This window comes from Carettochelys insculpta, chromosome 21 (assembly GCF_033958435.1).
Source record: "Carettochelys insculpta isolate YL-2023 chromosome 21, ASM3395843v1, whole genome shotgun sequence".
Lineage (NCBI taxonomy): Eukaryota > Metazoa > Chordata > Testudines > Carettochelyidae > Carettochelys > Carettochelys insculpta.
The window spans coordinates 9,911,841-9,928,718 of NC_134157.1; the positions used below are offsets into that span (position 1 = coordinate 9,911,841).

Genomic DNA, 16,878 nt, shown 5'->3' on the forward strand with positions numbered 1-16,878 from the left:
GACAAACTAAATAGGTTCTTACTTCAAACTACCAAAGACCTCTTCAAACAGAATTATGTTAACATGAATTAGGAGCCTTTTACTTCACACTTCCAGCAGCCACATGAGAATGTTACAGCTCAGCAGCCTGCGGTGCTCTGCTTCTCAGACCCCTGCACTCCAAACTGCAGGGTAATACACACAAGTTCTTCATTTAGTGTACTGAGCAGAAAGACCTGGATTCTACTCCAGACCCTGCCACTGATTCACTGTGTCATATGTAGGGCACGTCAGTTTGGCCAAAATTTAAGCTATTGTTTTGTTACCCAGTTCAAGCCACCTTCGGCCTCACTTCAAAATTCAATGGGATTTGGGCATCTAGCACCTTTAAAAATTCCACCCTTAATATTTAATAACAATAACCACAAATACTGGCAAACAGAAGTAGCAGCTATATTATTTTCTCCTGATATATTCCCCTCCCCCAAAATAACATTTAGCTGGTGTGGGGGGGGGAATGTACAAAAAATGTGTTTAAACAAAAAGTTTTACCTTTAATTACTATCATTCTTTTTATACCCGTTGAACCAGTATTTAAACCAAACTGCACTGTGCTGTTTTAGAATCTGTGACACTAGGGTACCAACCAGCCAGCGTCACAAGAGGTCACTCTTCAAGAAGCTAGTCACCACCAGCAACAAGCTCAGAAAACACACTTGTGGTGAAAATGATGTCTTGGAGTGGCAGAGATACAGCCCCATATAGCCAGCCAGCTGACAGAAGAAGTTGCTACATCATGTAGTTTGTACAGATAAACATTTGACATTTTTATGCAGCAATGAAATATGGCAACAACTCTGTGTGTGTGTGTGTGCGCGTGTGCATGTGTGCATATGTGCGCAAGCCCCTGGAAATTCAGGAACACTAATTTAAAAGAAGAAAGATAGCCCCAGCATTTAGCATACTGGTCTATTTAACCATCCAATTTAAATACGTTCTATAATTTGCCATGGCCAAGACTTATTCTTCTTACAGAAGATTAATGCTAGGCCTGTGGTTAAACCTCAGGCTTAGAAATCAAGAGAGGGATTCTGCTACAGGCTGGCTGGTTGCTCGTGGTCATAGTCAATGGCAGCTCTCTTTTGAAAAGTGGCCTGATTTTCAGAAGTGCTGAGCATCCATGCTCTGACTGGCATTTATAGAAGTTGCATGTGTTCGACACCTCTAACTCAGGCCCCAGGTGCTTCAGACTGAGCACCCCAAAAAACTAGAGGTGGCCAAAATTAGACCAGCATTTTCAAAACTGGCCTCTCCAAAACTCAGTGCTTCAGTTTTCCCAGGTATGAAATGCTACTTCTCATCCACCACCCAGGAAGATGAGAGGCGTTATTTGTTGTCATCTGGAGTGGCTTTGAGACCTGCAGAGAGAAAGCGCTACATAAATGCAAAGTATTGGTAATATTATTCTAAGCTTTCCAAATGCCATACTAGGCAACAGGGCCATTTGCTTTTGAAATATTTTCAGTCCAGCAATCCAGCCTTGCTGTTATTTTTTGCTTTCCCTCCGTACCCAGTAAGTCATACCTGTCGCCGGTGTCAATTCAGCAAAGTCAAAAGAGTTATCATTAAATCACAGAATCCTAGGGCTGATCAGGAGGTTATCAAGTCCAGCCCCCTGTCCAGTGATATTGGGCTGAACATAGTGCACCAACAAAAACTAAATCGTTCCCCAAATCTCATTGGGCAAGAAAAGTGCAAAGCCCAGGGCTGAACATTTCAGTATTTCGTACTAGCTTTAACCCTGTAGTGAGTTCTGGTTTTGACATGCAATCCCACATTGAGGGTGTGGCTGATCCTTGGAACAAGTGACCTGAGTAGACCAGTGCAGAGTGGGAAGCACTACTATTCTAACTTGGTAGCATTTTATATCTCCAGCCCCCTTTGCATAAGGGTGATTGCATGGGCAATGGCGAATCAGGCTCAAGATCTTTAGAAACAGGGAACCCACTAACAGGTGTCATCAATGATCTGATCACTCAGGGATCAATGAAACAAACTCAGGTCAGCTTGCTCTCCTGCAGCAGCTGGGTAATTTTTTCCACTTGGTAAGGGAAAGCTTTTCAGTTTCACATGAGGTTTATTAGTAGCTGGATCTTTCCTGTCATATGCTCAGTTGATCTTGTCTATAAAATAAGAACTAGCCTTAGTGAGGATATTTCAGACTCAGGCAATTGAATGGCTTTGCTCAATTTATGTGTGTAGGCTTTTGATCTAGTCATGCCTTTTGTATTTAGGGGGTTAAATCTTGTCCTCACTTCCTTCTCTGAAGGTAGGATTTAGCCAATCAGAAAGATTCCCAGGACCAGCCATTCTGTTCTTACAGTAAGCAATAAAAACATGCAAATCAGAATCTTCTTCCGTGCAGTGCTGTGAGGTGAACGTTTTGTACAGCGTTACCATGGCACATTCATGAAGCTTCAGCATAGCCTGCATGGTGATTTTTCCCCAAAGAGGTTAATGCCAAATTAGATGTCAGTGTGAAATTAAATACTGGCAGATCACCTTGCAAACATTATTTAGCTCCTTTATTGAGCCCGTGGTGTCTTTAGCTATCAGTAGAGAGCAACATTAACATGGGAATTGCAAATCTGGGCTGGCAAAGCATCTCATAGCCTCAACTATACCAGTAAACCTGCCACCCTCACTTACTCACATTACTAGTACCTTCTTCTACAACAGCCCCACTGAAATCTGTCGGACAACTTGCAAAGACACCACTCAATATAGGGTTGGCAAAATGTGGTCCATAGTTAAACACATTTGCAGGAAAAAAAAGTCACCTTTTTCCAGCCTTGTGTGTCTATTGTGCACCATTTCACTTCACAAGTAAAATGAAGAAACTACAGACCTTCAAAAAGGCCCCAGCCTGGCAAAAGAAAATCTCAGAGGCAGACCCCAGAGTCCACCTGGAGTCTTCAGCAAAGTCAACAGGACTCCTCAGAGATATTTGCCCACATCCATCTCTCCCGCAGGATTGGGGTTTCAGGGATCAGCAAAGGTATGATCAAAATACAAATGTGTCATAAGCCTTAACTGTTTGTTGGGAATCATCATGTGGTTGTGGGAGGGATTGCTAAGCAGCATTTTCTCCTTGTCTCCCTTTACTGAGAGAGGGAGAGGCCCACTAGGGCACATCACAACTGTATCAACCCAGACGGCTATAATGGGAATAACCCTAGGGCACTGCCATTACTGTGGTACGATTTTTGATATTCCCCCTTCCTGACATGCCTCAGATGTCAGTGTGAAACCTACCAGGGTAAATATTTACAGGTCAGTAAACTGACATGCCTGGAGCTCCAGACTTTTAACCCCACCTTTGATAGGAACAGTTGGAAAGATCAGTTTTAAGGCAATCTAAGATGCCCATCATTTCAGAAAATATTCAATGCTCCTCATTCACTGTGGAGTGAATAGAGCTTTGCTGGAATTCTGGTGCAGCACTGTATTGTACATCTAATCTAAGTAAGCCCTCTTCCAGAGGATACTGAGCTGCATGCCTGAATTAAACAAGCAGCTTTCATCTACCCAACAAACAAAGTGAAAACAAAATAAACATGGTTCATTGTCATAAAAACCCTTACTTATCCCTCCTTGTAAACCTAGTGAGGAGGGCTTTAAACTAGGTTTGTCGGGTGATGGTTACACAAGCCCTAAAGTAAGTGGGGAACGAGGAAGGAAAAAGAAAGGAGGACCCCCTGGTTCAAAAGGAGAAAGTAGCCAATCAGCTAATTATCTAAGTTGTTTGTACACAAATGCAAGAAGCTGGGGAAACAAATAGGAAGAATTAGAGGCCGTGGCAGTGTCAAAGCAGCATGAGGCGATTGGAATAATGGAGACTTGGTGGGATGACTCACACAACTGGAGCGCTGTCATGGAAGGGTATAAGCTGTTCAGCAAGGACAGGCAGGAGAGAAAAGGAGGAGGAGGAGGAGGAGTTGCAATGTGTGTGAGAGAGCAGTATGATTGCTCGGAGCTCCAGTATACAGAGGGAGAAAAAACAGTTGAGAGCCTTTGGGTTAAGCGTAGAGGTGGAAGCAACAGAGATGATGTAGAGGTTGGTATCTACTATAGATTGCCAGATCAGGTAGATGAGGTAGACGAGGATTTCTTCAGACAACTAAAAGAAGCTTCCAAATCACATGCCCTGGTTCTCATGGGAGACTTTAATCGCCCAGACACTTGTTGGAAGACCAATACAGCAGCACACAGAGAATCCAGGAAGTGTTTAGAGAATGTTGGGGATAACTTCCTAGTGCAAGGGCTGAAGGAACTGACCGGGGCCACTGAAGCTTGACCTGCTGCTCACAAGCAGGGAAGAACTAGTAGGAGAAACAGAAGGGTGTAGCAACCTAGGCTGCAGCAATCATGAGATGGTAGATTTCAGGATCCTGACCAAAGAAAGGTGAGCAGTGCAACACAGACCCTTGATTTCACAGGAGCAGACTTCGACTCCCTCAGAGAACTGATGGGCAGGATACCCTGAGAAACTAATACGAAGGGGAAAAGAGTTCAGGAGAACTGGCAGTATTTTAAACAAGTCTTATTGAAGGTACAGGAACAAACCATCCCAATGCGCAGTAAGAAAAGCAAATATGGTAGGCAACCAGCTTTGCTTACCAGGGAAATCCTTGGTGAGCTTAAACTCAAAATGATGTGCATAAGTAGGAGAAACTTGCACAGATGACTACAGAGGAGTATAAATATAAAGCTTGAGAATGTCGAGGAGTAATCAGGAAACCAAAAGCACAATTGAACTGCAGCTAGCAAGGAACGTGAAGGGTAACAAGAACGGTTTCTACAGGCATGTTAACAATAAGACAGATATAAGGGGGGGTGTGGGGCCATTACTGGATGAGGGAGTTAACCTGGTGACAGATGATGTGGGAAAGGCTGAAATACCCAATGCTTTTTTTGCCCAGGTCTTCACCAACAAGATCAGCTCCCAGACTAAGGCACCATGCAATGCAGTGTGGGAAGGTGGTGGGCAAAGAACAGGTTAAGAGTTATTTAGAAAAGCTAGACACACACAAATCCATGGTTCCAGATTTAACACATCCAAGGGTACTGGGGCAATTGACATGTCATTGCAGAGCCTTTGGCTATTCTCTTTGAAAACTCGTGGAGATTGGGAGAGGTCCTGGATGATGAGAAAAAGGCAAATGTAGTGCTCATCTTTAAAAAAGGAAAGAAGGACAATTATTGACCGGTCAAGCCTTACCTAAGTCTCTGGAAAAATCATGGAGAGGATCCTCAATGAATCCATTTTGAAGCACTTGGAAAAGGGAAAAGTGATCAAGAGTAGTAAACATGGATTCACCAAGGGCAAGTCATGTCTGACCAACCTGAATAGCTTCTATGATGAGGTTAACTAGCTCTGTGGACATGGGGAAGTCAACGGATGTGATATACCTTGACTTCAGCAAAGCTTTTGATACAGTCTTCCACAACATTCTTGCCCACAAGTTAAGGAAGTTTGGATTGGATACATGGACTGTAAGATGGATAGAAAACTGGCTAGACAGTCAGGCCCAAAGGGTAGTGATCAATGGCTCAATGTCTGTTAGGCAGTCGGTTTCAAATGGAGTGTTCCAAGGATCAGTTCTGGGGCCAGTATTGTTTGACATCTTTATTAATGACCTGGAAGAGGAGATGGATTGCACCCTCAGCAAATTTGCAGATGACACTAAGACAGAGGTAGATAAAAGTAGATAGGTTGGGGGGTAGGGATAGGGTGCAGAGTGACCTAGATAAATTGGAGGATTCGGTCAAAAGAAATCTGATGAGGTTCAACATCGACAAGTGCAGAGTCCTGCACTTGGAATGGAAGAGTCACAAGCATTGTTACAAGCTGAGGACTGACTGGCCAAATAGCAGTGCAGCAGAAAAAAGACCTGGGGATCACAGAAGTTGAGAGGCTGGATATGAGTCAACAGTGTGCCCTTGTAGCCAAAAAGGCTAACAGCATATTGGGGTGCATTAGGAGAAGCATTTCTAGCAGATCTAGAGATGTTATTATTCACCTCTATTTGGCACTGCTCAGGCCACATGTGGAGTATTGCATCCAGTTGTGGGTCCCCCAGTACAGAAATTATGTGGATACCTTGGAGATGGTTCAGCAGAGGGCAACGAAACTAATGAGGAGAGGCTGAGGCATTTGGAGTTATTTAGTTTGTACGAGAGAAGAGTGAGAGGTGATGTGATAGGAGTCTTCAACTTCCTGAAGGGGGAGTCTAAAGAGGATAGAGAGGCTGTGCTCTGTAGTGAAGGATGTCAGAGCAAGGAGCAATGGTCTGAAGTTACAGAGGGACAGGTGTAGATTGGATATTAGGAAAAACTATGTAACCAGAAGAGTGGTAAAGCACTGGCATACTTTACCTAGAGAGATGGTGGAATCTCCACACCTAGAGGTTTTTAAGTCCTGGCTTGACAAAGGCTGGCTGGGATGATTTAGTTGGGGCTGATCCTGCCTTAGGCAGGTGGCTGGACTAGATGACCTCCTGAAGTCCCTTCCAGCCCTAGGATTCTATGATTCTATAAATACAAATGGTCCTGTCTGTAGCGACATACAGTCATATCTTCATAAAGCAGGACTCTCTCTGCAGTAAGGGATGCTATTAAATCAGACATTCTGTTTCAGTCTCAATCATGGAAGAAGAACACCTGCGTGCATGCTAGACCACTGAGAAAAATCCAGTGGATTTTTCACTCCATTACTAGCTCATTTTCATCTCTGTTGCAGCTGGCTTTTGTCCCTTGCACTGTTCACTCAGTTATGTTTAAATCTAGACATCTGTCACGCTATCTGAGTAACACGACTGGAAAATAGCTACTACCGTTTAGTTCACAAAAAGCTACAAACAAACCGGGCTCCACCAGGGTCATGACGGTTTTAAAGTTGTTGAATCCTGGTCATTGGAGATTTTTAAGAGCAGGTTACACAAAGAGCTGTCTGGACAATCTTCATCCTGCCTCAGCACAAGGGGCTGGACTTGATGGCCTCTTGAGATCGGTTCCAATCAGACATTTCTATGTCAGCCTATACACTGATAGGCCACGTCTTCCTATGTGAAATATTAAACCAGGCTGATTTACACAATGCACTGAGAAGGGCAACAGCCCGTTCTATTAGGTGCCCCACCCAGGCCACCATTTTCTTTGTTCTGTAACAATGCAACCTACCTTATCACGCCTCTCAATGGCATGCTTCATTTCTGCATCCAACTCTCTTGCTGCCAGGTTCCCCAAATCCCCCATAAATGTTACATTCTTTGAAATCCGGGGCACCTCCAAAGAGTGGAAAAGGATTTAAATTGTGTCTGTCTTCACCTCAAAAAAAGAGACGTGTGTTTGACATTGAGATGGCTCACTCAAGATAACCAGCGCGATGCAAAATCCTAATAGAGAGAAGATACTGTAGTTTTTACCTTGAAATTGCTAGATGAGGAAAAGGTCAGATATACAGTAAACTCTTTTGAATCTGGCAGCCCCTGGACCAAGGGGTTGCCAAATATTCAGATATTCTGGATAAGAGAGAGGTATACCTAGCAAGGCATAATACGAAAGAAAAACAAGATTAGATATTAACAAACAAACCAAAAGGTATGCAGAGTACTTTATTTACCGACAACAGTCGTATTGTACACTGTACACAAATATTGTATTTGCTGTATTTATTTGTATTTACTTTCACTATGCTGTACTTACGGAAAAAGTAACTAAAATTACTTACGGTTAAAATGCCAGTTATTTGAGCATTCTAGATGATAGAAGGCTGGATATAATAGAGTTACTGCGTAATGTTGACCTGCATCATGGTCAAAATTACCTATATCATGTCTCCAATATGCCCTCACATCAAAACGGTTATTTCACAGCTTTCTTGATGTGGAAAAACCCACAGCTCTTTTAGGAGCCAAAGAAGGCATAGTCTGAAATTGTGAGAGTTAGTGGACAGTGTTAGAAAACAACACATTAGACATACCGCTGCCATGCCCTACAAAGCATGAGTTACACGAAATACGTATGCTCTCGCACAGAGCACAACCCTCTCTTTCCACACGGCCATTCACATACTTTATCAGGGCCTCTAACCATCAAGACTTTACTCGGCCAGCTGTAGTGTCTTAAATGAGGGGAAGCTACTACCTCCCCTGGGGGGTCAGGTTGGGGGAAACGCAGGTCATCCCTCCCCTTCCAATGCCAGGACAATTCTCAGATTTATTTTTTCAACAGCCAAATCACCATTTAATCACAGGTTCACATGTTGGATAAAGACACCTCTTATTACATAACACAGGGATAAGTTATTAGGTCTCGCTTCTTCCCCGCCCATCTCCTTTTGTCCTTTTCATCCATTCTCCACCTTTCTGTTGGTATCTTTAGGTGTCCTTTATTGGCTTTTTTTTAAGCATCTGTGCTCTCTTGGACTAGTTTGCCTACAACTGATCCACCCCTTACATGCTTCAATGCCTTTCTTCTCTTCCTCACTCCTGGCAAGATTTTCTTTTCCTGATCTGGCCTCTCTTCCCCTGCCTGTTTTTACCTCCCGTGTTTTCTTTCTCCTTTTTTCTACTCTCCCCCACTATCATTCTTTCACTCTCCTCCCCTCTATGCCACTCCATTTCTAATCCTCTTCCTACAGACCTCTTCAGGTGGTAGTTGGAGCACAGATCCTGCTTGTCCTCCAAATGCAGGGGATGAAGATGTCTGGCCAGCTCCATAAATAGGTGAGCCTGCTTGAAAACTCTGCCAAATCCCCTCTCAACCTCAGAATTTGCCAACTTCACATTAACAAAGGCTTATATATACTCCTCTGAACCAGTCAGAGAGGGGGAAACCCAGCTTACTTGGATCTCTGTCCCACTCCTCTTATATCTACAGGATTCCAAAAAGCATTCCTTTCTTCAATTTAACCTAAGGACAGACACAGAGCCTTCTCATTCTCAAGTGTCCAAACAGCAAAATGAGTGTGTATGAGCAGGGAATAGGGGGAGGGCTTCTGGCTTTTTTTAAAGCTTTTCCAAACTTTGTTCCATAGAGTGATGGAAAGTCATCAGTAAGGTTCAGTTACATTAGAATAATTATCCCTCTCTATATATTGGTATGTGGGTACACTATTTTGGAATTAAAGTAAAATTACTTTGCTTACAAAGCCAGGATTTATCCCGGTGTAAGCAGCAGAATAATTATCTTGCTGTAACTATGCTGGGAAAGTTCACTAAAAATTTGCTGGGGGACGGGGGGAGGAATAAATTTCTGAATTAAAACCTCCCCTCAAAAAAGCCTTTGTTAAGTGAGACCCTTGGAAATACAGGATTCCTATTTATTTATATTTGTCTGGCTTCTCTGCTAAGTTGCCGACCCTACCTCTTCCATCAGATATTACCCTTGGGCCCAGGCAATGTCAGTCCCCACTGTAGACTAAAGATTCCCAAAGACCGTGTCTTAAGCCATCTAAATAAACATGCCAACCTCCTGATTTACTCTCAAAAGGTGAAGGCAACCAAATGCAGAAGGCCTCACATTGCCATTGTGGAGGGAGGTGGCAGACTGGTCATGCAGAATGTGTCTGCGTCCTTATCCCCTGTGCACCATGGGCTCCATTCTGTCACTCAAGCAAAGCACTTTGAGGTTTGTTCGCATGCTTAAAGTGGTTTGCGGGGCGGGATCAAAGTAAACCAGCAATTCACAGGACACAGGTCCATGTTTGGGGTTCTCCAGCAAACCGTATCAGGCTGGCACGGGCAGACTACTGGACTGTCACTTAGATATAGTAACCAGAATTCCCACGTGGTGGCATAGATAGACTGTGGCCAGTTACCAGTCAGCAGACTGGAAAAGCAGTTATGCTTGCCTTCGTGTTTCTGGGGTAGATATTGTCCCTCCCCCATCCCTGGTGGCTTTCCTGGAACAAAGCCCAATTAACTGTGGTTTGTGTGGTGTACAGAAGAAAGTGAAGAGATGGGAGCAATGAATTCCTGCCACCACCCCCACAGCACCTACACGTCACAGGTGAGCATCAAAGCTTCAAAGCCCTCTGCTCTGGTGCATTTCACAGCCATCAAGAAGAATCGTTTGACACTTATTTACTTCCCTTCTGATGCTTCCTTCCCCACCCTCCATTGTGCAGTGGTTGATGACTATAGGTTTTACTGAAAACAATTAAGAGTGGTGCCACTGACAGGTGGGTTATGTTTAATCAAAAAGGCACACTAATTGATTTTCAGCATTATGATTTAAAACAGACGGATTTGTTATTGTAGGGTTGCTCAGGAGAACTAGTTACTAACACCAATTTTAAAATTTAAAAACAAATGGAAATTGCACTGACACTTTATTTATTTTACTCTAAACCCTCAAACAGTAAGAATTACATGGAGTTTTAAGACAGACAGAGAAAAATCCTACGGAAACTATGGGCCTCTTGACCTTAAGTAGCACCTCTTTTATATCAAAGCGATAACATAATTAATTGAAGGGGTGAAAGCGCTATAAACTTGCAGATGAGGCAGCAGCAACACAATGCTGCTTAATAATATTATTCTAGAATAACATCGCGGTATGTAAGAAACTACATGGACTCTTCATCCAGATGCCCATTTTAATACCATGGAATCTGAAAACCAAGGCAAAAATCCAAAATAGGAACACAAAGTTGTTAGGCCCATTGAAAAAACCTATTTACCATGATCACACTCGTTTCCATCGTTAAAGAAAGAACATAAAAAAATATCATTGAATTCTGGAAAATGTCACATCTAAAGTAAACAATCCCCAAAATGCTATGCAACAAATCCACCCATGTTATTATACATTATGAATGAATCACAAGGTTTGTAAGCTGCATTTCATGGCTCTCTTTGCCTACCTACTTCGATACTCAAAATGACAGAGTGTTGTCTAATTCTGCTGCATTAGAGAGAGAAAGACTTGGCTGGACTTGCCACAGGCAATTTAAAAAAACAAAAACAAAAAATCAACTGACTGCAATTAGTGGCCTCACCTGGTTCTAAGGTCACACATGAAAAAAGGAGCATTTCCAACGGCAGTAACATATAAAAGCAAAAGGCAGCTTCTTAGAAATGCCATCTTACGCTACACAAATGAAAAGTGCAAAGGTTCCATGCTACAAGAACTAGCCTGGCCTTCAGCAGAACAGATAAAATATCACAGAGACAAACTACTGATATGTGCTGCTAAGCCATGTAAGTTTAGAAAACCATTTCCTCTAAGTCAGTTTTTAGGAAACCCCAAAGGACTGAAGAATCAGCAGCAAAAACCTCTTAAATAAAGCTCAATATGATCCATACCTCTCTTTGGCTGTGCTGGCTTTAAAGATTTTCATCAAGGATTTCAGAGGCCTACACTGGTCTGTCCATGAGTTCCAACCCCACGGTAGGTGCTGAGGAGCATGCTCAGTGAGAGCTTTCTTACAATGCTCCACAGCTTCATTCAGCTCATGGCACTGCAGTTGTGCTAGCTAGCAGAAGAGGAAGTGAGTGGAAGCAAGGTGCATGAGACACTGTGTTACTCTTTGGGACTTGCAGGGGGAAAGGAAGCAAATATTTCCCTTCCAAATGGAGAACTGGGACAGTTTTAAGCATTCCAGATCATGGCTCGGACTAAACTAAGAGATTCTTAAGCGATTAAAATGTGCAAACATTTTGCTTGGTGTTCCGACTGCCACATTTAATATTTCAAACAACATCCAAGCCAATATTACTGCTTAATTTAACCAAACTGCATCTCAGATACATTTCCAACAAATTAAACCTCCGAAATAGCCACGTTTTAATGAGGATTTGGCACTACTCAAAGCCAAACAGATTTTAGCTATATTTGTAGGCCATAAATTCTTTCCAAAAAAAGGGTGAGAGTGGAGAACCCAATGGTAATGTACCTGCATTCCCTATATTAGAGCCTTCTTGAATTTTAAGTGCAAATTAAAACCCCTAAATATTTCATTTTATTATAATTCCAGCAACATCTGGATAATTTTCTTTGCCTTGTAAATGATTTTAGCCAGCTTTTTCTGAGCCTCAGTCCATGTTACTCACACAGAAAAGATCCTTTTACATTTGCATGCTTCAATCAGATTCTGTAGTTTCTATGCCAACATGCATTTGTAATTCTTTAAAAAGAGCATTGGGAAGGAAAGAGCTTGAAACACATTTAAGGGCTGTTTTTTATCCTGTCCGGGCCATCCATTCCCCATTTTCTCTGAGCAATGATAGCCAGGGAAGGGCCATGAAGCCATGATCTTAGCTATGTGACCATTTCCATCTGCTTTAATGTGTAGTGGCAACTTAGAAAGGGGAAAGAAAGTTCATTCAGTTAGTCTGGGTTTTTAAAATACATAAATAAAATTCCAGCTCTTAATCCTGGTTTTTGGAACAACAAAAATCTGTACCCTAGTGAATCTTGATGAGGTAGCTCTGTGTTAGGAATGATTCTGGTCACAGGCCTGTTTGAGCCAGGCGAGCAGACCCAAGTACCACTGTGCCTCTGGAGGTCACCCGTGGCTGCAACAGACTGCAGAATTGGGGTCTCTGCACATTCTCAAACCCAAACTAGAAGTACCAAGAGGCAAACAGCAGCTGTTGAAATATTACTGGGAAACACAACTTTTTTTTAGCAGCCATAAGCAACAAGCCCACTCTGCAAAGAACTTCACTTTTATAGTCAGCCCTCCTGCACAGAACTATGCAGAACTGTAAAGTCAAAGGTGAAACTGTCAATGAGACAATGAAAACCACAAATGGGGAAAGAAGAGCTTAAGACAATCATGGAGGTGTGTACCACCACACTCGAGGGAGAAAAAAACCTTCGGAATATACTATTGCCGTGGTTTCCTGTTTCACCTGAAGTTCATGCCTAGTGTGTGGTTATGCCTATGGACCTATTCTTACAACACACAGATGATTAAGAGCTCGTTAAGGTACCCACCAGAAAAATTCACAGACTAAATGGCTAACCCTGAAGGAGAGCTGAAATGGGCCTTTCCCGCAGATGTACAGAATTTACATGACCGTTTCTTAACAAGGAATTTCTTCTTGCTCAGTAAGGCTACGTCTACGCTGCACTTTCATCATCAATACTTGTGTTGCTCAGTGGTATGAAAAAACACCCCCCCAAGGGCAACAGAGTTAGCGACAAAAAGCACAGGTGTGGACAGCACTTTCTCAGCAGGAGCCGTACTCCAAGCAGTGAAGTTACTGCCCTTCTGTCACCAGGAGAAGTAAGCTGCAGCCACACAGCACGCCTAACAATGGGCAACTGCAGTGACACAGCCACACCACTGTAAGATGCCCAGTGCAGGCATAACCTAAGAAGGGAAGCTGCAGTCACAGGATTGGCAGGTTGTTCTCTCTGTAGGGATGGCTGCCCATTTTCTCACCTCTGGGGCCTGCGAGGAGAAAGGGCAGAATGTAGTCTTGTGACCCATGTCAAGCATCCTAGTAGACAGAGATGTAAAACACCTACTGGATCCTCAAGTACATTCCCCTCTGCATGCACACAGTCTCCTAACACAGGAGGCATCAGAGCGTAAACCATTTCTCTGGGCATTTAGAGCCTGCGACCAAGAGGGAGTATTTCTGGGCACCCAGCACTAGGACACTACTTGAAATTTGGATCCATTAAAATTCAGACAGCATGGGAGCTAGCAATAATGAGAAGGTGCTGTTTCACTACAGAATAAACAATAGGGCTTGAAATGTCACATATGTGTAGGATCCTACTGGGTTTGTAGAGCTGTGTGCCTATTGATGCTTTACACACAGTCTACTGATTTATACCACTGTTACTTCACGGTATGCCAGCCCTGCTATTTTTTTTTCTCTTCTAGACTGATGAAAGAAATATGCTTGAGACACACATTTATTTCTTTGAGGGTTAAGCACCTGACACCCCAAAAAAATCAGCCATGCTGCAGACTGGGGAGCCCAGCCTGGCCTTCCTTACAATGAAGAATGGGCAGTTGTTCATTTTTCTGGGGTGTCCAGTACATAATCCTTAAAGAAATAAAGGTATGTTGCAACCATATTTCTTTCATCAGTCTAGGAAAGAAAAAAAATAGCGGAGCTGGCATACTGTGAAGTAACTGATATAAATTAGGAGATTGTGTAAGGCATCAGTAGGCGCACAGCTTTACAAAGCCAGTAAGGTTCACAGATCCTGCAGTATTCAGGTGTAAACATACCACCTCACAGATTCTAGGATGAGTCTGTGAGTAGACTAATGGGAAATACATATATCTACATAGATCGTCAAGCCAAGCATGTTAGTCTTAATTAGTCAACAACTGAGGGAAGGCCATTGTACGCATCCAGGAGTTGACAGGTGCAACCTGGAAATATACAGCCTAAACCAAGCCAAGATGGCAAAATGGCAAGTCACCATCATTCCATCTCTGAAGCAATTGACTTCTACCCACAGATGGAGGGAAAGGCCCAAATCAGGAGGATGCACCATTGGATCTGTCTAGAGGAAGGCACTGACTATGTTTGAAGCTTGTTCTTGCCACTCAGTACCCCATCTGGAAATGATCCTGAGAGTTCTTAGGGGAACTCTCCAAGTAGGGTGCCTGCAGCTGAGATAGCGGCTCAGTAAATTAAACACATTTTTAAACTGGGATAGATGTGGCAAGTCTTGAATTCTGTGACACAGATTCTGCAAGGCTGCTTGGTGTCTGATGTCTGGAGAGAGGCCTCTCTCTTTCCAACCAAGCTAAGTTGGTCAGTACCTTTCTTGGTGCCTGTTATTATATGAAGGGTTTCATTCAACTGGCTGTCTACTGGTCCTGTGTGAAAAGAGCTGAGCCACTCAGTGGAGCAATATTCTGCTGCAAAATAGCAGAAAACTAGGCCAGAATTCCTTAGTGTCTCTACACCAACTCCCCAGGTAGGACCAGCTAGTTTGCTGATTAGGTTATTTTTTATCTATTTGCAGCAAAGTTTTGGTAATGTGTTCCTTGGAAGCCAAAGTACAGCTCCAGCTAACACCCAGGCATAAAGCCTTTGGGTCATGGCCCACATGTGTTCTTTCAGAATGATGTAAAACTATCAAAGGGTGTAATGCAGTTACATTTCTGTTGTATGCCTCATAAATAATCTGCTGCATCAGTTGTAACAAAGCTGCAACTAACAGGCCAACTCCTTCAGATCCTGGCCTGCATGGACTCTTAAGCAATGTCCACCTCTTTTAAAACATCAATGAAGAGTTAAACTCTCAGGGCCAGATTATGACCTCTGTTAAAAAACCAGAGTCAGCCTTCAACTTGTGTATCAGGAACATCTGAAATACACTGCCTGTGTGTCACATCCTCCACTGATGTAAATCAGCATAACTCCATTGCTTCAGTGGAACTACACTGCTTTAACTTAGCAGGGAAATTGGCCCTGTATTTAACTAAGGCACTGATCCTGAAACTCTGAAGTCAATAGAAACTTTCCTATTGAATTCAAGGGGAGCAGACTGTGAAATTTTAAGTTTCTTAGGGCTACCTCAATGTCTGCTGTGTGCCAAGTAGCCTGACAATACTTAACAAATCATCATCATCTTCTACAGCAAAAGCATAAACAGATGAGTTCAGAATGGGAGGGAGAGACAGTTCTGTGGTAATATGCTATACAGACCAATTCTAAACCACTGTTTGGCAACACACACACCATTAGGGTCCTCACTAATTAGCTGTCTTGCTAGTTTTATGGTATGTAACTAAAAGACCACCCCAGGATCTATGCTGAATGAAGTGGGTAGAGATTTGTTCTCCCACATGTGGTGGGAGGGTCAAATTGTTGATGGAAATGCAAGAGATTCTCACCTGTGCAGTCAGGCCCACAGAAATATCCCTGGGCCAGCAATGGACAACCTAGAGGAGTGAATGGGCTGCATGAGTGGCCTTCTTCCATCCTAAGGCACTGCAAAATTGTTGTAACCAAGATGGTCTCTCAGGATAAGACAAACCTACTCTAGAATTTGCAGGGTGTGATGATTGACGAGTAAGAGTTCTTTGATTGGATGCAGAGGCAGCACACAGCTCTCACAGTCAATGTCCGGTGCAATCAACACTTAATTCACTTCACACACCTTTGGTTTACATGCACATATCTTGTAGTGGAACTGTCCAGGCAGCAGAGCCCTGTGACCATGGAGCGAGGTGAGGAGGGAGCTGTCAGACCAAACTCAGCCCTAGTACAAGTGAGTATCTCCAATGAATTTGATGATGATGTACTCACCTGTTCCAGCTCCAAATTCAGCTCCTTGTGTCCAATGCTGGTGGTCAAAGCAAATGGGTTTGAACAACAGCCCCTCTTCATTCTCTTCTCTCCTACTCTCATACTAGTCACTCCTGGGGTATGACAGTATTCACGGTATTTCCTACAGCTCAGTGTAATCTGAATTGTGCAGAGACCACCACTGGGAATGAGGATTCACATTCTGACTGGAATATGAACTAAAGCATTCCTGGCTAGTGCAATGGATGAGACTGGCCGGCGCACTAAGAATTCATGGTCAGTAGGAGGAGGATCGTATCAGCCACAAGAAGCCGGTTTGCCCTTTAGTAACCAAGCTATTTGTTCAGCCCATTCATCGTTCTGTCCTGAGCTGAACTTTGTCTCATGGCCAAGGAGGAAATTTGGATGTGGCTGTTTAGGTTGGGAAATGTAAACGACAAAATAGAGAGGTTGAATCTCTCCTCCACTGCTCCTGTCTGAATCTGAAGTCACTCCACAGATGTCAATGGCAAATACACTGCTGTAAATCCCACGGTAAAAGCATTCTTACACATGAAGAACAAAATTTAGCAGCAGGATCAAAAGACAACATGACCCG

At 43.2% G+C, this 16,878-nt stretch overlaps 1 protein-coding gene across 6 annotated transcripts in view; it reads right to left on the bottom strand.

Moving 5' to 3' along the window:
- Nucleotides 1–16,878, bottom strand: part of EHMT1 (euchromatic histone lysine methyltransferase 1) — a 169,490-nt gene that overhangs the window by 123,095 nt on the left and 29,517 nt on the right. Inside the window, exon 1 of one of the 6 annotated variants that reach the window (XM_075015215.1) lies at nucleotides 11,352–11,373. The exons of the other annotated variants lie outside the window; for them this stretch is intronic. The gene's annotated coding sequence lies outside the window, so the exon portion shown is untranslated. Of the gene's footprint in view, nucleotides 1–11,351; nucleotides 11,374–16,878 lie in introns of those variants that run through there. 6 annotated transcript variants of the gene reach the window in all.